This window comes from Anguilla rostrata, chromosome 4, assembly GCF_018555375.3.
Source record: "Anguilla rostrata isolate EN2019 chromosome 4, ASM1855537v3, whole genome shotgun sequence".
Lineage (NCBI taxonomy): Eukaryota > Metazoa > Chordata > Actinopteri > Anguilliformes > Anguillidae > Anguilla > Anguilla rostrata.
The window spans coordinates 28938924-28959566 of record NC_057936.1 but is presented as its reverse complement, the minus strand read 5'-3'; the positions used below and the strand labels follow the sequence as shown (position 1 = coordinate 28959566).

At 42.8% G+C, this 20643-nt stretch overlaps 1 protein-coding gene across 6 annotated transcripts in view; it reads right to left on the bottom strand.

Annotated features, from left to right (window-relative positions):
• The window catches only part of nek7 (NIMA-related kinase 7), a 68108-nt gene extending 47932 nt beyond the window's left edge, over positions 1-20176 (bottom strand). For 2 of the 6 annotated variants that reach the window (XM_064332054.1, XM_064332058.1), the window contains exon 1: positions 19906-20176. The gene's annotated coding sequence lies outside the window, so the exon portion shown is untranslated. Of the gene's footprint in view, positions 1-679; positions 732-17414; positions 17468-19583; positions 19717-19905 lie in introns of those variants that run through there. The other 4 variants (XM_064332056.1, XM_064332053.1, XM_064332055.1 and 1 more) reach the window with 4 other exon arrangements.
• Between the last annotated feature and the right edge of the window lie 467 nt (positions 20177-20643).

Here is a 20643-nt window from a genome sequence, read left to right as displayed (position 1 = left end):
AACGCAAGCGCTACCGCATGTCTGAAGCGCAATAAATAATGCAAATGGTGACTCCAGCTCAAGCCTGAAACGGTTTAATGCTGTACTGTGGGGGAAGAAAACACTGTCTCGCAGCAATGCGTCTAAACACCATTCATCGGAATAAGAATACCTTCACGCAAGTATTTCCCTTCCCACGGGTTCATGAAACGAGAAGCGTGTTCGAGAGTACACCTTGATCTGACAAATCAAACGACACCAATCGCTTTGCTATTATGCAAGCCATCTTCTGTGGAAAGGTGTTTTTCAAAAGCAATGCAGGATAATCAATTTCACAAAGCAGAAAAGGGGACGCAAGCAATGGGGGGGCAAGCAATCACAAGTCTGCATTTAATGATTTAGCATTAGATTACAAGAGAATGGAGTGGTGCATTATTTTGTACAGTTTACATATCAGAACTGTGGAAAAAACAACATTGAAGCCACAATAAATACAGTATTTCCAGGGTGGGATGCACCAACACTTAGGCCTACATTATGATGCGTCCTTCTTTTCTGTGTTCTGGTTTCTATTCATATTCAGTGATATTAAATCAATTATTCAGCACAACAGTCAGAATGAATATCTTCTGTAAAAGCACGTTTGTCTTCATAGTTATTTTTCCTTAAGAACTATTATTTTTCAGATATCATAGCCTACCTTGTACTTGTGAACATGGAGTTTCAAATGAGCCGTAGCTACTGGGTGTTTCCTGGGGGAGAAATTTGGAACATGTTTGAATTATGTGAGGTTTATGCTAGTTACTAAGCAGCCACACTAGTATTTCATTTTTGAAGTTCAGCTACATTATATTCATTACACCAGATAATATGCTGGATTCCAAACTGTACACCCTCATTTTTAATATCTCTACAAACATCTTGTAAAAATGAAAAAATAGAACATACATCTCACATCCTTAGATATTGATATTTAATCTATATTTGTCACTAGATTCAAGATTACCTTTGTTAGTGTGACAGCACTGCCAACGTACAGATCCATATATAGCTTACATGTTGAATGTCTATAGTATGTTTGTATATGAGCCCGACCAAGAAAGAGAGAATAAATTAGCTTCTGTCTACGACACTAAGAAAATACAAAATACGGGTCATTTTATATACCTAGCCGGAGTGAGCCGGTACGTGCAGGCATCAGAATTTTAATGATGCTGTCAGGCGCCGAATCGGCGCTGTCACACGGCAACCGCGCGTGCGAGCGCGAGCGCCTGCAGCGGCCCGCGCGGCTGCGGGGATGCGGGGATGCGGATTCCAGATTCATAAAAGGCTATTTACTAGCCGCTCACTACAAATGATTCTCAACCGTCGGCGGCGGTTGTCAGTCTCGGCGGCGGGGAAGTAGGAGGGAAGCCTCGGCTCTCAAGTCAATTAAAAATCCCCCGGTGGAGAAAAGACGGTGACAGCGCGGAGCGGCCCTCGCTGCAGAGCGACCGGCCCTTCTTCAGCGAAGGTTAATATCGCTAATTAAACACGGGGATGGCGTTCGGAGAACGCGTCTCAGTGGCCCTGCACTTCGGCTTCCTCTGCGGTCGCGGGCTTTTGTTTTCCTGTCTTTAATTTTTTTCCCCCTCGGTGTTGTCGTCCCTTTTAACGCGCTTTGAAGAAATTTTTAAATAAGTTTCTCCCAAAAAAAGTGCAATCTTTCTCCGGGGATTCGGTGAATCGGGCATCTTCCTGAAATTGACATGAGAACCTCTCGTCACGCCAAGCTACTTTGTAGCTTATCGACATCTGAATATAGCATCATACTTTTGAAATGAGGGTCCCATTATCCTTGTAATCCTATGTAATACCCTTGTTGTGACATACCAAACAGAAACAGGTCATGAAGCCACTTTCTGACTTTTAAGTTTGTTTAGGATACAATGTGCAAATTAACAAATTAACATCCACAAATTCACCACACATATTAAAAGGGTGTTGTTTAATCCAAAACCGAGCTGTAGAGGCATAACTATAGCTAAGCTACATTTGAAATGCCATCAATGGTTAGAAGCAACTGCAGCCAGAACTCATCCAATTAATCGAAATCAATCATAAAGTGAACTGCTGATATTTCTGTGCAATTATGTGGAAGAATTAAGCACCCTCTTCCAGCCAACAAGAACAACAACATTATACATCAAGCTAGTCATGGCACTAGAGTCAAGCATCATGGTGAGAATGCCAAGAGTTATTTACACTTCAGTTTCAGCTATTTTAGATTAGCTCTGGCATCATCAGCGCCCTTCTTGACCTATCTCGGTGTCAAAATAACTCCGGGGCATCCGATTTTCATCTACAACTCATCAAGTTTCTTTACACCCTCGTTAACAGAATCAATTAAGGATGCCAGGACAAATCATTGCAGGGGTGCAAAACAATGAAAAAGAACCATCACCAGTTTGGGCGTAAGCACAGTTCACACCATCCATGGGTGAGGGTCCAAACAGTCAGCATGAAAGACAGCCAGTCACTGAGGCAGCATACTTCTTAAAGGACACGAAAGGGGTTCATTTTAGCTATAACTTTATTTAAAAAAAATAGATATTCATGTGTTTTAAAAATGAATAAATGAATGTGAACTGTGCCACTTTTATTTGCCATTTTATGGTTTTATAAGCTTTTTTTAAGAAATCGCTTTCTCGCCACAGTCTTGTTTGGAGCGGACAGTCCCGCCCTCTATGAATATCAATGAAACCATTTTGATTGCCATGTAGCTGATTAGGATGCCTAATCCAGCTCCTGCGTAACTATTTGATGATGAACAAGATCATAGCTGTTTGGGTCGATTTGTTACGGTCGACACTTGTGATACAATTAGCCTATAATATAGCCTAACTCACAAATCGTTATTCGCTAGCTGCCAGTCAAGCTAACAACAGTTCATTCCACATCAAACTGGTTTATCTGCAAAGAAAGACACTTATTTGTCTGTTATGTAACACACACAACAAATTTCAGCCAGTGCCCAGCCAACCAATTCATCTGTAGTTTTTTATGAGCGTCATTCATACAGTGTACATGCCCCACGTAGATGAAAAGGAAGAGTCAAGGGTGCATCAAATGATTGACCAAACTTGAACTCAGGCCTAAAGCTCCATTTTCAGGACACAGCCCCTTTAAACACAGGTACAGTTCCGCAGTTTAACACAAACCGCAGTAAGACACAGGCGATAAACGCAGCTCTTGTTTTGCTGCAGTCCGTCTCCTGACACAACCTCTCAGGACAGATCAGCCCTGAAATCCCGCACTGCTCACTGGATACTAAAGGGCCCTGGCGACGTGGCGGACTGACGGCTGTCAAACTTCCACATCAGGGTGCTCAACAGCCCAGTTCCTGCTGAATTCAGAGAACGGGTCCGGTAAGCGCAAAGAGGACGCACTGCATGATGTTGACATTCCAGGCTACACAGCTGCATTGCATCTGATTGTCACAATCAATCTCACAAATGGTATTTTATCACGGGGGCCAATCCAAACTGACCCCCCCCCCCCCCGAAACATAATAACATCTGTGAATATTGTTATCAAAATGACCATAACAATTGTATTGCCTTTGTTCATTCATTAGGGGGGGGGGACACACACAGCCTTATGTTAGTGTAGACTTTCACAGATTCCGTTATCCAATTCAATGCAGTTTGAAATGCAAGGGCCAGATTAACAGAAAGACGGGGCCGTGGCGGCGCAAGCGTTTAATGGCTCCACAATTAGTCTCGCGACGACACCAGACAAGGCCGCCAGGCGCTCGCCGCGAACGAACCGCTATTCCGACCGCGTCCGTCCTGATCCGGGACACCGCCGGGCCGCGCGCGGCTCCAATTACACGCCCGCGCTAATTAGAGGCTTTCTGGGAAGGAGACGAAAGCCGTCACAGTGCCTTTTAATTTTCGGTTTTTGTTATATTCTGATTGGCCTCTGGCCCTGCGTGACTCGTGGAGTGACTCCATCAAAGCTCGGCGGCAGCAGCAGCGGCGGCGGCGGCAGCCCCAGCAGAGCGGAGCTCCGCCCCCACCCAAACTCTCACCCAGGGCCAGGCTCATTAACATGACCGCGCTGCTCACCGACTGACGGTCCAGAGGCAGCCGCTCTCCCTCCTTCGGTCTCCGAGGGAGACAAATAAAGGAGTGGCATTATCTTTACTTTAATGCCAACTTCCTGTCTTCTGCATTATTCATTTGTGAAAGCAGGGAGATTCGGGGGAGGGGGTGGATCAATGCGTAAGATCCAAGAGAAGAGGCTTGTGTTAACTGCCCAGAACAGTCTTGCAGCAACTCGGCTCCCTGCCTTCACAACAGCATTTGAGGATAATAAATATAGACACGGGAAAGACGAGTCTTTCCGTTTTTTAACTTTCTGGTTTTCTTGTAAAAAAATAAAAAAATACAATAAATAAATAAATAAATAAAATCTTACAATATCAGCAGCAGTATAGAACTCTGCAAATCAAAAGCACCTTTGAGCTTCAGAATATAGCAGAAGCGTGCCCGTGATTACAAGAAATGGAGAAACCGTTGAGTTTTCATGAAAGGCTCGACGCCATCTGATCTTTCCATCCTAATCATCTTTGAATAGCAAAGGCCCTAATGATGGATGGGTAGGAAATGTATTTTAATCACTATTAAAATAGTCTTCTAGTGCGCATCGCTGAAATCACAAAGGAATGGCAATTTTACATTTGTACAGCTTCGTGATAATATCATTGAGCTCGAGCTTCAATGAACTCTCTGAAAATACATTGTTTTCCCTCATCAAGGCCCTGAATAGACACTAATATTGTGTCCTTGAATAGAATGAAAATAATGAGGAATATCAACTTAATGGTCTTTTAAAAATTTATTTTAAATGTAGATTTTCAGTTTTTTAATGAATCAAACAACTTAAATATATATAATATATAAAATATAACCCACATGAAACCCAATTACTAAACGCACACACGCAGATGCAGACAGGCATACATACACACACGCGCGCACACACACACAAGCACAAACAAGCACACGCACGCACACGCACACACTTTGTGATTTTATGAGAGAAATTATTTAGGACAGACTGCATGAAAATCTAGACCTGTGTCAACAATGCTGAACATAGGTTCTCACATTTAATCAGGGCAGCATACTGTTTGCCCAGACAGTTTCTCATATTGCTTTATGGAGTCAAGAAAAGACCACAGGTACAGCGAACCCATTAAATCCAATGACAATGTGCTGTATTCTCTGGCCCCCAGCCTGTTCACCTCCTAATGATAAGAACAGGGTTTATTCAGGTTTCAGCACATTACATTTCACACTTTAGGACACGTCCAGTGCAACTTGACATGCAATTTAAAACCAAATTCAATGCCACTCACAAAAAAAGACATGCTCATATGTATCTGAAGTACTGCTCTGAACAAATATAAAGGTAAAATATGAATCTTCAGTCCTGAAATTACTTGGGTAACGAAATAAATTTGAATTATTGACTTTACGTCCCTTCTTGTTTATTAACACAGAAAATCAAAAGAAGCTACTTCGACTCCAAATCAAATTCAGGAAAACAAAAATTCACCAAATACACAAAAAAAAACTGCCTTGGCTGGCCCAAAACATACATGAAAACTGATATACTATTAAAAAATCCAAGTGAACTTTCCCTTTAATTGATCGTTTAAGCACTCCGAAGCAAGAATACAGGAGATGCCACATCTCACCAGAATCAGGGCTGCAGACCACTGAACCACCTATATCAGTGGTTATAAATGGCTTGTTTCTTCTTCGGGCATTCCATGCTATGGACTGACAAACATTCTGCAAGAACTCCAGTTAGGAGGACTACAGGAAGTAGTTAGTTTCTTCTTCGGGCATTCCATACTATGGACTGACAAACATTCTGCAAGAACTCCAATTGATTTTTTCTTTTCTTTCATCCTCACAATAGCTTTCTTGCTGATCATACTCAGTTCTCTGGCCCTCATCTGTAGTTTTTAGCTCCTTTAACTTATAATATAGACTCTACAATCGCTTCCAAAGGACATAACCCAAGCCCTGACCCTCACAGCTTTGCATTAATCAATAATTAGAGTAATATGGTAAATGAAACAGCGGACATTCATTTGTCCAAATAATTATTCCAACATTGAATAAAGGGGACTCATAGAATGGCTGGGTGATATGATGACTTTACAAAGTCACCAGGACAGTTTCAGCCACAATACACCTCCTCATGAAAATCGTGGAGGTCATTCTTCAGACTTCTGTGAAAAGGTTATCTGGCGCGATTGCTACCCAACTAATACGTTTTAACCAGCGTTGCTTACTCTGAACAGCATGGATTAGATGTAATGACATTTCAACCAATGGTGATGGATTGTCACAATACTGAAGGACTACCTAGTATTTTTGCCCATAGTGCTTTTTGGTCACCCAAGTTTGCTTGCTGCTAGGCATTCTTTCCACTCTGAAACCGAGACAGCCCTGCAGGACTACAATGCAGGCTGCAGGTGCCTGATTGAGTTCCTCTTGTACGATGAGGTGGGGAAATCCCTGTCGACTGAAATCCTCTCCTTCTGGGTGATACTGTGGCCAAGTCACTTCTGCACCATATGGTGCATGACTACACTGAGAACAAGCGGCATGCCAGTCTGCCATACCGGTAACTGCTCAGGTGTTGGTCCTACAAAGGTGCAGATGGATATGGATAAGTGATTAGTCATCCCAACCTGACCATTTGTTCAACACAAATATGTTCAATCTTCTTTCAGCGAGGTTGCACTGGCGAGGTGTGCGTGACATGCCCCTTTTCATCTTAGTCAAATATTTATTTCAAGGAGAGCAAGCACAGTGAAAAGAAAGAGTGACTCCACTGCACCATTATCCGTATGGATGTACAGCCACATAAAACAGCAAATGGCACATAAACGATAGGCTGAATACCAGTAAAACAGAACCCCAAATGATACGAAATGACTGACTCAGTTTGGTTTGCTCATTTAAATGCCGCTGTGTGCAGAATTACTGTAGCATGCCTGAAAGCATATCAAAATGCTGCCTGCTCATTAGCTGCGACCTCCGTTTAGCATTCATTCTCATTAATCATAGCCATAATTAACCCTCCAAACAGCAGCATAATGAAGATTTCAAATGACTTGGGATTTCATAAAGAAATGTGATACACAGTTAAATGCAAAGTTATTGGGACAGTCATGGCAAATTGGTTGTTTCTCCTCTGCATAAATGTATTTCAAATCAAACAATGCCTACAATGAAAAAATTTTGAATACCACTACATTTATTTCATTAATTTTGTTTAACATATGCATAGGCTATACTGAACAACAAGAGTCAAGAGTCCCCCGATTTTTAAGTCAGAATAAGTACTGGGACAAAGTCTTGACAAATTTAATGACCTGCAAGATCAATATTTTGTTGCATACCCCTTACATTTGGCAACTGCATCAAGTTTGCGACTCATGGGCAACAGTAGACATGATGTAATTCTTTGAGATTTTCTGCCAACTTTTTACTACCGTCTCTTTCAGCTGCTGTGTGTTTGCTGCGGCTTCTGACTTCAATTTCCTTTTGAGCAAGTGAAAAGCACGTTTCATGGGGTTCAAACCTAGGGATTGACTGGGCCACATCAAACACTTCTACCTTTTCTTCCTAATAATCTCCTAGGTTAAATCTACTGCATGTTTTGGTCGTTGCCTTGCTGCATCATAAACCTCTGTCCAGGTTTGGTGTCATTTCTTTGAATGTTGGTAGGCAGTGCGTTTCTGTGCACTTCAGCTGTCATGCTGTTGCTGCCGTCGCTGGTTACATCATCAATAAAGACCACTGAACTGGTTCCAGATGCAGCCTAGCAGACCCAAGCCATCACACTGCCTCCACCATGCTTGACAGATGAAGTAGTAAGCAGAGGGTCCAGAACAGTGCATCTCTTTCTCCACAATTTCACCATTCCATCACTCTGGTTTATCATCATCGCATCTGCCCATAAGACTTGCATCCATAACTCATCAGCAACATCTTTGCATTTGTTTGCCAATTCCAGCCTTTACGACTGGAAGTGTAACATCTGTAATTTGCCTCTCTCTGTCTTCTGCGCACAGTGTCCTGCCATACTTTCACCCCCAGAGTATGGAGATCATTAGCGATTACTTGAGCTGACAATTTAGCCAATTTAACTGATTTTTTCACAGCTCTTACAATCATCCTGTCATCACTTTCTGATGTCTTCGGCAGATGACCTGATTGCTGGTGACTCCTAAGTCCTCCAGTTAGGAGGACTACAGGAAGTAGTTAGTTTCTTCTTCGGGTATTCCATACTGTGGACCGACAAAATTCTGCAATAACTCCAGTTAGGAGGACTACAGGAAGTAGTTAGTTTCTTCTTCGGGCATTCCATACTGTGGACCGACAAAATTCTGCAATAACTCCAATTGATTTTTTCTTTTCTTTCATCCTCACAATAGCTTTCTTGCTGATCATACTCAGTTCTCTGGCACTCATCTGTAGTTTTTAGCTCCTTTAACTTATAATATAGACTCAATCGCTTCCAAAGGACATAACCCAAGCCCTGACCCTCACAGCTTTGCATTAATCAATAATTAGAGTAATATGGTAAATTTTAAACAGCTGACATTCATTTGTCCGAATAATTATTCCGACACTGAATAAAGGGGGCTCATAGAATGGCATTGCTGTAATATAGTTCAAAGACAGTATTTTTTTTTTATTTTTTAAACACACTAAATAAATGCAGACACATGCATTGTGAATTTTACCTCATAGTCATTGCTTGATTTGAAATACAAATCTGATTAATACAGAGGGGAAAAAACACTTTGGCACAACTGTCCAAATACCTTTGCATGTAACTGTATGTTAGGATTGATTCAGGGGTGAGACGTAGAGTTAAGTATCAGGCAACGGTTTGCAACGCCTGGCAACCTGAGCAGACAAAAGAGGGTTTGAATCTGTCTTGAACTGTTCACAATGACCCAGCCCTAATGAGTTATTAACAAGTTAATGACTTAATGCAAGAGCTGATAAATGTGCCTCTTCTGACAGAAATGAAATGAGTACATTTGCCTACACCTCAGCTGAATAAACATAGCTTTTTCATAGCTGCTTTTCAATCAGAACTGCACTTCCGTAACCATATCCATTTTGGCCTCTCAGTATGTCACGGTGAGAATAACTTCAGGGTTCTACAGAGTGATGATAACGTTTCCATCGCGTGTAATTTTAGGAGCATCGTCATTTCCGAAGAAGAGAGAAAAAGAAAAAAGTCCACAAACTAGAGGAAGCCAGAGCAGCGATCCGTATTTCAAAATCGGACTATTTATAGCCTCCTTTACATTTTTCACTTTCATCTTTTTATGGGGTAATGATTATTTCACACCAGAAGTAAATAGCACGGCACAAATCACCGGCTGCATGTGAGGCCCGGTGTGATTTATACCTGCGCGGATGTAGCACACCGCCCCGCGCGGCTCCGCGCTCTGCTCCGCGCCTGCACCTCATTTCCGTCGGCCCGCCGTGGAGCTCCCCCTGGAGTACCCCCGCGGAAGGGCGGCTCCGGCAGCTAGCGCGCCGCCGCCACTCGCTCATCCCGCGCAAACGCCTGCCATTGAGCGGACGCTCTAGTGCTTGCAGCTGTCGCCGTCTCGCCCCCCCGTCTCCTCCTTTGAGGAGTTGGCACGGGCCGTCCTATTATCGGCTGAGCGTCGGATTTAAAGGCCCTCGATGGTGCCGGGGTTTTTCTCCCCCCTCTCTCTTTCTCTCTCTCTCTCCCTCTCTCTCCCTCCCTCCCTCCCATTACAATGGCCGCTCTTTCTCCCAGGCCTTTTGTTTCGCTTGTCCTTATTTCTGCAGGTGCCTTACAGGAAAAGCCACCGACGCTGCCTCCTCATTAATCTTGGATGAGGCCGTCTCCTCTGACACTGTTTGATATACGGGGGCTTTTTCATTGAGCAGGTAGCCAAGCGAGGCTACAAAAAAAATCCATTCAATTATCTGCCGACAAGAGCTTCCACTTGTCCCCTGTGAAGATAACTGTGATTATATTAGGGGATGTGATGGGACTGAAACAATAACAGATTGATAAGAGATTACACACGAGGCAAATTCATCCCTTCATGAAATCCTTCAGCAGTCTCTTTTTCCCCCTCCCTCTGGACAGGATGGACTGTCAATGTGAGCCCATTACTGCAGCATGGTAAGAAATTAAAAAAAAAAAAAACTGCAAAAGCGAAATCACATTAAACAAAAATCACCATGAGCAATCACCGTGGCAGAAATAGCTGATGCCTACATTTGGTATTCGGTTTTTGATACCTGGATGGAATTAATCATTGGTTTTAATGGGGGTTTTTGTGTGTGTTCTGAGATAGGGGCAGACCTCACACACAGACACACAGGCACACACACACACACACACACACACACACACACTGCAGCATCTCTGTGGAGGAGACCAGGGCCGAATGGGCCACACTATCCTCCTAAGCCTGAGAGAGGTAGCCGAGTCTCAGTGTTCCTGCAACTCAGCCATCTTACCACAGAAACCATTACTCATTATATTACAGTACATTACATTCAGGAGATGCTCTCATCTACAGTCCAGTCCCGTAAATTTCACCGCACTTAGGACAGATATTATGGCACTCTAATGAGTGGTGCATTAATGCAGTGGAAATAAAACAAAAAAAACAGCCCGCAACAACAGTGAAAACGTGAAGGCCTGAACACATAAGCAGAAGCTGGTGCTAAGTGACTAAACGCCAAGCGTGCCGTCAAAAAACAGCAGCAGGTCTGCCTGTGAAAAGCGGCAAAGCTTTCCTTTTTGTATGTATTTATTTATTTCTTTATCTCGCCCTGGCCGTGGTTTTCTTCGGCATAATGGACGTGTCGAACCCTGAGAGAAATCAGGTGACTGCCTGCTCAGAAGGAGGACCTCTCCGGCTCATTGTGAGGCCACCTCGCAGTGTCACGGCAACCTGCGACACAAAGGCGCCGCCGCGCGCTCATGGAAACGGGTGGCTCGTGTTTACACCGGATTACGAGGACAAGCGTGTCTGAGCAGTCATTTTCAAAAAGCGACCGGGCCTGCGCAAAGAGAGCTTCCATTGTTCCGTTCCATGCCTAAAGGGGGAGTCACATCTTACTGCCCTTAGGCCCTGCCAACGGTTTCTTCAGGCTGTGGCTGAAATGTGAACGCTGGCTTTAGTTAGCCTAACGTAGCACTCGTTACTAGCGGCCTAATGAAGATTCGGGCCGTTAGCGATGTCGCCCGCCGCCAGTTCGCTTTAGCACCTCTGACCACAATGGGCAATGACAAAGCATGAAAAGCAGGCCCGGACCAGGCCAAGTGTACTTACTGTTATTTGCCCCATGGCAGCAATCACACTCATAACTACTCTAAAAAAAAAAAAAAGGACTTTTTTTTCCTGTCGTCTTTGCAGTGCGATACAAAGAGCAGGAAGGTTATGACATCTGTGGCACTCAGACATATTTTTTTTATTTTGTGCATCCTAAAAAAATACTAACATAGTAAAAAAAAAAAAAAATGTCACAATCATTCCCTCTAGTTCCTTCAGCATATACTATAGGAATCTAGAAATATACCTTCATATTAAGTTAAAATAATTTTTCAATCCAGATGTTCCAGTATTCTCTTTGTTGGGTTGGGTTAGTAAGAAAAATACCTCAGCTACACTATTGCAGAAGGGTGAAACAGTGTGTCACAGTGATGAAACAGTTTGTAACTTTAAGCATTGGAGGTTTATAAATTTTTCTGAACTTCACACTTTTGCTCCATCAAATGAAGGAGAATGAAAGGCGTTTGTGACAGCAGTCTTTGACTCGAATTAGAACTCACAAACTCACGCCAGAGCCAAACCGTCACGGGAAAGGTCAAAAGTGCTCCGCGTGAACGAAAAGGACACGGCTGACGCGACCGCGCTCGGCCTACACGGGAGGCGAGGAGCGCCGCGTGGGGCGGGGCGCCACAGTGGGTCCGACCGCATCCGCGGGCTACGCTACGCTACGCTACGCCGCGGCGCAGCGCTCCGAGAGCTCCGTTTGTTTTCTCTTTCCCCGCTCTCGTCGCGTCCCGGGAGCGCCGGCGCTGCGCCTGCGCCGCTCCGTCGTCTGGAGCGCTCCCGCGGCGGGTAGCTGACGAGCGGCGGATCACAGTCTCCCTGAAGGGTTACATCTCCTCTCCTCCTCATGCCCGCAGGGACTTCCCTTTCAGCTCCTGAGAGGAATCGATGCTCCGCGCGCCGCAGAACAAATCAGCATTCAGCGCCGCCGCCGCCGCCTTTTACCTGCAGTTATCCGCCCGACCGCAGCGCCTCTCCCTCCAATGACGCTCTCCCCGCGCTCGCTTTCATCTCCTTCGGCGGGCGTACCGCATTCCTAAATTTTACATTCTGCTGTCGTTTTGTTGGTTGGTTTTAGGTTGGGATAATAATTAATTACAAAATGTCTGTAATGCACGCGTGTAATGACAATGTTTTTATTTCGGCGTTAGCGAACCGTACTTTTAGTACATTCTTTGCCGCAGTTGACCCGCAGAAAATTCCTCACCTCGTCTTCACTGTCGAATGTGAAGAAGAAAAAAAATATTGGGCTGTCTGCAATCTATGTAAATGTACGTGCTTCAATAACACCGTAACATTTACTGCCCTTTGGGTAGACATAATAAAGAGGAAAACATTCATTATATACACAGCCATGCAACAATTAGCAACAGGCTCTCAGGAGCTCGGAAGAGATTTGCATTCAGAACCCAGGAATGACAATCACGGTCTCCGAGGAGACACGGGCTGTTGTCGTGCCAACGTGTCACAAATCAAACCGTGTTTAAAAGCGCAGCCTTACGGAAGCGAGCTGGTTTCAGACGGCTCTGACACGCGCGGCTCGAGCGGGCTCCTGCCGCACGGCGGCAGGGCTAGCTCCTGGTCAGCGTCCGTGGGCGTGTCCGCACGCTTAGAAGGAGACAGAGAAAGAGGGGCGATGCCTCACAGAGCTGCACAGCCCTCGGCTCTCCCGTCCGTCAACCCCCCCAAAGGCTGTCCAAACACGGCACTGGAGACAATCCAGGGGTCCCTGCTCAAAGCACTGAGGAAACAGGACTGACAAAATCCAGACTCTTGCACCGAGCTATTTAAAACCGCACTGGGCCCTTTTGGGTAACCGATCCTCTCACAGTTCTTGATTTGTCACATCCGGACAGTTTTTGTCTCAGTTCTGCTATTGCTACTGTTTTAAGTCAAAAAGCTGACTTTCCATTGAAATGAACTGTATGATAGTAGATAATAATTTTAAAGATACATTGAAGGAATGTGTGTATATGAGTAGCCTAAATTCTGAATAACCTAGGCTTAGCTCAGACTGCCACAAGATACATTTCTAAATCTAATCTAAAATTCAGATCTCAATACTTTTTTGCTACTTCCAAAATGAAACTGTATATTCCCAACTGACAATGACACAGAGACACAAGCAGAACTGCGACTGAGATCCGTGTTCAAAGAAATGAGCAAGCTTTCATCTGGGGTTTTCACAGAGACACCACCCATGCCATCTGCACAGCTTACAAGCTTCAGCAGTCCAATAAACAGGGTTTATACTGCTCTAACTACATAGAGACCAGTATTCTGGGAGAGCACTCTGTAGAATATTCAACATTAAAACAAAACTATCGCCACAGTTGGCCCCAAACCCAACACGCAAGGCTTAGTAGCACAGGCTTACGAGATGCCAATTCTTCTTCGCCAAAAAACCCGAAATGCCACCCTGTCCCAAGACCTTCAAGAACAGCTAAACCCCCTGCTGGCTTCCAAGCCTGCCTTCAGAGATCTATAAAACATTTTCATTCACTGCCCATAGCCACACTGGTAAAGGTCTCCTGGTCCAACTTGGCATGACTTCTGAAACAACATGGATGCTTCCTGCAGCTTCCAACAGGCTGTTTGTTTCCCACTGATTGAAAACACTGTTGGCCTCACACTGGGAGACTGAAGCCAGAAGCTTCCTGCGCCTCGTTCCAGACTCGGCCAGGCCACAGGCCGAAAAGGACTCAAATCCCCAATAATGCTAACGCGAGAAGCCCACAGACGTTAGCGATCCTGGCAGACAGATAAAATATTCTGACAGTCTTTCAAAACATGCGAATGCGCCGATCTCTTCCCCCTAGATCCCGTGTGAAACATTAAGACTCATTTGCAGTCAAGTCTCGACAAATAACCACTGATGGCATTCCATTTAGAGCGACGTGCATTTTATTGAGTGCAAATGCGTTTTGCGCTTTTGTCTCATTACATGACAAATTCATACTGTCATTGTCATTGTTGTTGTGCTTACGGTGGCATATGCATCTTGTAATTATTCCATGAAAGCGAATTTATATCCTGGGGGATTTACAGTTTGTTTACATATAATCAAAAGGAATGAAGGAATAAGAGGACAAAAAAAAAAAATCACATGAAAGAAAATATCTGTTTTTGAAAGATCCTTTCCGGCACAGTGCACAATGTGCCAACATCGCTTAAGTAACAGCGAAAGCAAATGCTATGCTTGCACAGTTAGTCCATATGATGTGGACAAATGGCTTATCGCATAGCCTACATGTGCATATGCGTGTACACATGCAAACAAACAGAATATTAACAGGCTGTCAAGTTCTCAGAGGTGACAAATCAAAGCATGGTGAACTCACTAAGCCACGCCCGCCCAGCTCCTGCTCCAAGCACCTGTGCTCTCCTGTTGAAACGCAGTGGCCCAGTGACCTGCCTCTCGCAAATGTTACTTGAACACTCAAAAGCAACTGAAACCCAGATGCCAATCAGGTCAACTCTCTCTGAGCACTTCCCACACCTCCCAAACCCACCTCCTACCATGGGCTACTACAGACTACATCCCAAAGTTACGTACCAAAATTGATTGCAAATTGCTCCACTGTAGTATGTTAATATTCACGCCATGGACGTTTTATTGTGGCTTGGCCAACAGTATGCTGTAATACATTCCATTAAATAAACATTAATTAAAATAAAAGTATAAAATAGTGTTGTAAAATATATATATTTTTCAATAAATATCAATTTAGAATTTTTCAAAGGTATCAATACCCGTATGCCGAAGCATCAATAGCAGCTGCGCCATATTCCCATGAAAAACAGGACTACTTAATGAGTGGAAAAGGAGAGACACGAGCCTGCGTTTTGTTCGCTCCACCAGTGACACACAGACAGCGAAACACCAACACACACAGCTGCCCACATGGAGCAGCCCCGCCTCTCTCAAGCCCAGCTCAACCTCTTACTCACTGCATTGTTCTCGACGGAGCTCCAACCGAAGATATTTTGTGGTATTTAGGCTACTTAATTTATAATAGCAAGTGATGAACCTCTGCTACTGGTTTTGGCAGAAAAATTAAACAGCAGGACCACTGTTTGGAAATATTTCACATTTGAGGCAAACAAAGAAAGAAAAGTGAAGAACACCACCATGCCCGTATGCAAACGTGCCATAAGTTCGTTATTTCCTCTATTATTGCACATTTGTCACAATTGTGTGAATCTCAGCCCAAGTATGATACAGACTTGAAATAAATTTAGGCTATCCGTTACTCTATCCTAGAGCCCAATAACTATGTAACAATATCATTCATACAATTAGTATTCAGTTTTATTACATGAGAACATTTTTCAGAACCAAAATACATGTGGCAATGTTTTTCTTTGAAATACACTTTCACTGCATAACTGGAAACACAGGCTACATATTTTACTCATTGATTGTTTTTTAATGGGCAAATCAAATTAATGTTTATTTACAACTAAATGTGTTCACGGTAGAATTAAATACAGAATAGGCAGCAATGTTTGAAATACTAACAGTTTAACAGCAAAAATGATTTGATACTTGAGGAAACGTGCTAGCTACCTTTCATAGCCAGCTAACGAGGGCTTCTTTTAAAGACTGGCATTCGCAAAAAATAGATTGCATCTGTTGTACGTAATTACTAACACTGATGATCTTGACTATTGATGTCCCTAACTTAGCAAGCCAACTTGCCTGGTAAAACAAAACTATAGCTAGCTTGCTCTCAAGTAGAGCATAACTAGCTAACTCGAAAGTCGTGTCAAGCTAGTCAGCTCCTTGCAGCAGAGAAATCAGGTTTTCTGTTAATCAGGTTAAAGAACTAAGCAGAGGAGTGAGCAAGCACTCCTAGCTATAATGTAGCCTAGCCTGTAGCTGCTGGTGTACTTCAAGCACCTTTGGGGGGGGGGGGGGGGTTTAAAGTAGTGTACAAGCAGAGTCTGCAAAATTAAAACCAACAGTAGCAGTTTAAGGATATGTATGAGCAGAACAGAATATAGGCTAGTACAGCGCTCTGGCACTGTACAGGTAGTATTTTGGCAAGACAGACAATCCTTCTAATATTTAGGGGGAATCCATATTATTTGAATTTAGTTTTATTCTTTGTATGTTACCTCATTCTTACTTTAATGTTTGTTCAAATATCAGCCATCAATGACCTTACCAATGTTAGTGGGACATCTTGTAAGCAGGGAAGAACTAAAATTGGGTTTCATCCCTATGTAGCCAAATATGTACAGTTATACGCAGTGACACTTTCTAATTGTTTTTTGCAAGAAGAAAAGCAGATTACTACTAAATGTACAAGTGAGTACAAATAAAGACAATGTTTTCCAACTAGGCAGATGTTTACCATGGCCACTGTCTTAACAAAATACACTACAGATTCTTAAATTGCTTTAAATTCAAATTAGCCTACACGGCACTGTTTGTGCTTATTCAACAAAGATAAACTATGCAATGCAGTAAACATATCAACGTAAATAGTCTCTAATACATAATGACCAACAAAAGAATGCTTGCCACAATGTGCATTTTAATATAAAATAGTATGCTTCTTGGAAAGACATTTGCATTCCAGCATATAGGCTAAATGACCCTGAGGATTCTGAATTGTACAAATTGGACATATTTTGCAAATAAAGGAAGATCAGAACTCTCTTCAGAAATATTAGGAAATTTTGTTATAAAATAAAACACAGTGGTTCAAAGAGTGTAAAAATGAGTTACTTCATTCTGATTGTAATATGGCTGTCAAATCTGATAACGTGAGTGTATATACCATGCAGCACTTTTTCAGAATAACCTTAGCGTTGCATCATTTCTGTGAAGGGCTGAACCACACTGTTCGCTATGATGTACAACACAAGAACTGAAAGTAGGTCTAGAATAGCTCTGGGCATTTTGTAGATCAGAAGCATTTTATAAAAGATTTTTTTTTTTTCCTTTTTCTTTCCAAAACCCCAGAGTGAAATGACGATGGAAATGGTCAGACGATGAGTGTCTCACCCTTTCCTTTAATACAATGCAGACTCAGCCTTGGGACAGGAACAGGAAGCTCACTGTAAGGCACAGAGAATGTGAATAAATACCAGAGTGCCCAATCATGCATTTCGTATGCCTGAGGATTTCTTTATTTCTTTAAGATGATGTACTTTCACCACTAATGCCATTGTGTCCTGTGAAGCAGTCATTTTCAGACGCTCACCTCTGCACGGGGTTAGTAAAAAAATATAGGCATACTCCACAAAGACAGTTCATCTAGTTAGCTTAAAACTAGTATGCTGACTGCAAAGGGTCTCCTAATGAGTGTATAACACAAAAAGATGAAAATCAGTATCTGAGATAGTAGTTACATTTCCAAAAGCTCTGACAGGTACAAACTGCCCTCAAATCCAGATTGTGTCACTCAGTCGTTTATTTTCAGGATTTGTGTTCCTCCTGATTCCAGAAGACTATCTGGCTGACAGCAAGGTGTCTCATGGGATGTGAGGTATACAGAATTCACGTGTGGGCAGTGTGGAAAGCAGACGGCACTGGCTGCAACAAGCCCTGCTTATTTCACACCATGCACACTTCAAGGGATTGAGTTTGTTACAATGACTGAGAAATGAATGCACGCCTAAAAGTCGTATAAACTCAGCATTGGAATTGTATAACAATTACGGAAAAGATGTGATAAAGAAACAAAGGAAAACATTAATTGCACAAGTTTCAGCCAATGCAGTTAACATTTTTATGCTGTTATTATGAAACCACAGCCTCAGAATCATCTGGGTGGAACCCATCTCCCCTTGTGCGTGTCACAGTTGTGACACTACTGGAAACTAAATCTTGCCAGAGAGTTACTTTTCATCCTGACAGGCAACTGATCAAAAGACAACATCAGCCCCTACAGGCTCCTGATGGATGTACCTGACACAATCTAGTGAATTTATGGTTTTAAAAAACACGATTTCTTGTGCTTACACTTGTTTCCATGAGTGACCTGAGGCACTGAAGCTTTAAATAAGAAGTTCAGAGGCCATCCCTGCAGTGCGCAGTGGAACATAGGGAAAAACATTCCCTATAAAACCTCCTGCCAGAATGTGTCACACATGACCCGTTTCATTGGGAAGGTAAAATAACATTCAGCACCCCATGCAACCCATCTTAAGCTTCCGCTGACAAGGCCACTGCATCATTTTATGTCAATTTTGCAGCTACAGTGAGGTGTAACAGAATGCAAACCAGGCTCCCCAGAGGCCCTGGCTGCATATAGTGGGCAACCAGGCAAAAAATAAAATAAAATTTTTAAAAAAGCAGCCGACTGATGCTCAGTAGGCATGAGCCTGGAGTACTGGACAAAAAGGAGCCAAAAAAAAGAACTTTAAATTCTGTAAGTAATGATGTTGTGTTTTCTGATGCATGTTTACCAAGTTTTGCTCACTGTTTGTCAACTCCATCTTAAAATAGGTGACAACACACATTTCATCGCTGATAAGAGCCCAGTGTGTCTTGGTCAAATCACAAATGTAGCAAACTACAACTCGGTTTCGCAAACAATGAATCATATACAGCCCAACTTCACACTGGTGGAACAGGTTAGAGAACTAGCTATACACATGCTATAAATTATATATCTAACAATCTTTGGGTTATAATGGAATTGGCTGGGTATTAAAAAGTTATTGACATCCCTTATACTTGCAAGAAAATGTTTGCTAACTAGCTGTCAAAATATGACATGCTAAGTTAGCTAGCTTCTAGCTAGTACTCACGAGCAATTTTTTACCCAGCATGGCCTGAACATGGGGTATGGCCTGACAAGCTAGCACTGACTAATCTTGGCTAGCAGCAGTCGCAGCGCTCTCCAGAAATACACAGAACTAGTTCTCGCATTCAGCTAGCAAGCTAACATTGACCTGCTTAGATGCTAAAGTTACATTATCGTATTCAATTGAATACGTGTTGGTTACCACTACGCTAGATAGACTAGTTCACTAGTACTCGGGGCAAACAAGAAACTTGGTACATCTTGCTGGCAACCAAGCAACTTTCGAAAAGCGTGTTAATTGCATCAGTTCTCTTCATTTTTCATCTGCCAAAACGCATTTACAAAACGCAAAGCTCAATGTAATTTGTAAATTACGTTGCAACATCGAGATGATCAACAATCATGGTCAAACAATAACTTACTTGTCTTAAACTGGATAGCCAGCGCTGGCTAGCTGGAGCAAACAAATCAGCGAACTTTGGCTAATGTCCTTAGCCATCGGTTCCTAACGTTACTGTTACTCTCGTGGTTACGCTTAGCTGTAGTATGGAAACCATGTCTGTGTAAACTAAAAAAGCGTTTCCCAAGTGTAACGGTAGAAAATCAATTCACCTTTAAATTCTGCAACGTACATACAGTACAACGCATTGGAGAAAACTTTTTTTGCAATCAAAATGTCATTAAGATACATTTTAAGTCAAACATGTGAGTCGTATTTACAGTTTGCTCGGGTCTATATCTTACCAGGAAGTAGCCTCGGGGTGCCTTCGCAGTCAAGGACTTCTGAGTTGATGGCGGTTGTCTGGTTTAGCTATATTTCTAAATCTTTATCCAATGCTTAACTTCTAGGGCCGCTTTTCAGTAGCACCGATGCATTCAGACAAACGCCGCAGTGTAGATTTCTATAGAATATTGTAAAATGTAATAGTTATATTACAGTTAGGACTGTACCATAGCTCTTCACCATTCCTGATCAGTGGCAGTATACATCCCAGCATTCCCGGAGGAAAGGGGCGGTGCACAGGTCAAATATGGGGCTGAAACATTAGGCACAGCTGAAATCTGCGATTCGCGAGATTTCTGTATCACTGACAATGAAGATCACTGGCACCGCATCGCCTAAGAACAATTTCTTCAAGATTGAAATGTTACGGTGAATTTTTTTTTTTTGCTTTATGAGGATGCAATTAAGATTAAAACGTAGTTGTGAAACAATAATCTCCGTTCACGCGGTTTGCTGGATTATTTTAAATAGTCGGAAAGGTTTTTATACAAATATTACTGGTACTGCTTCCTAATCTTCAGCGTGGGTGTGTGTGTATGTAAAAAAAAAATGTATCCTGCTTGTATTTTGTTGGTTTTTGTCTTTCAGAATACTAGATCTTCGGAGGAGGACATTACTTCCACTATTGACCCTGGGGAAATAGGCCTATAGACCCACAAAAAATGGTTGTCATCCATGACTTGGATTATCTTTAGACT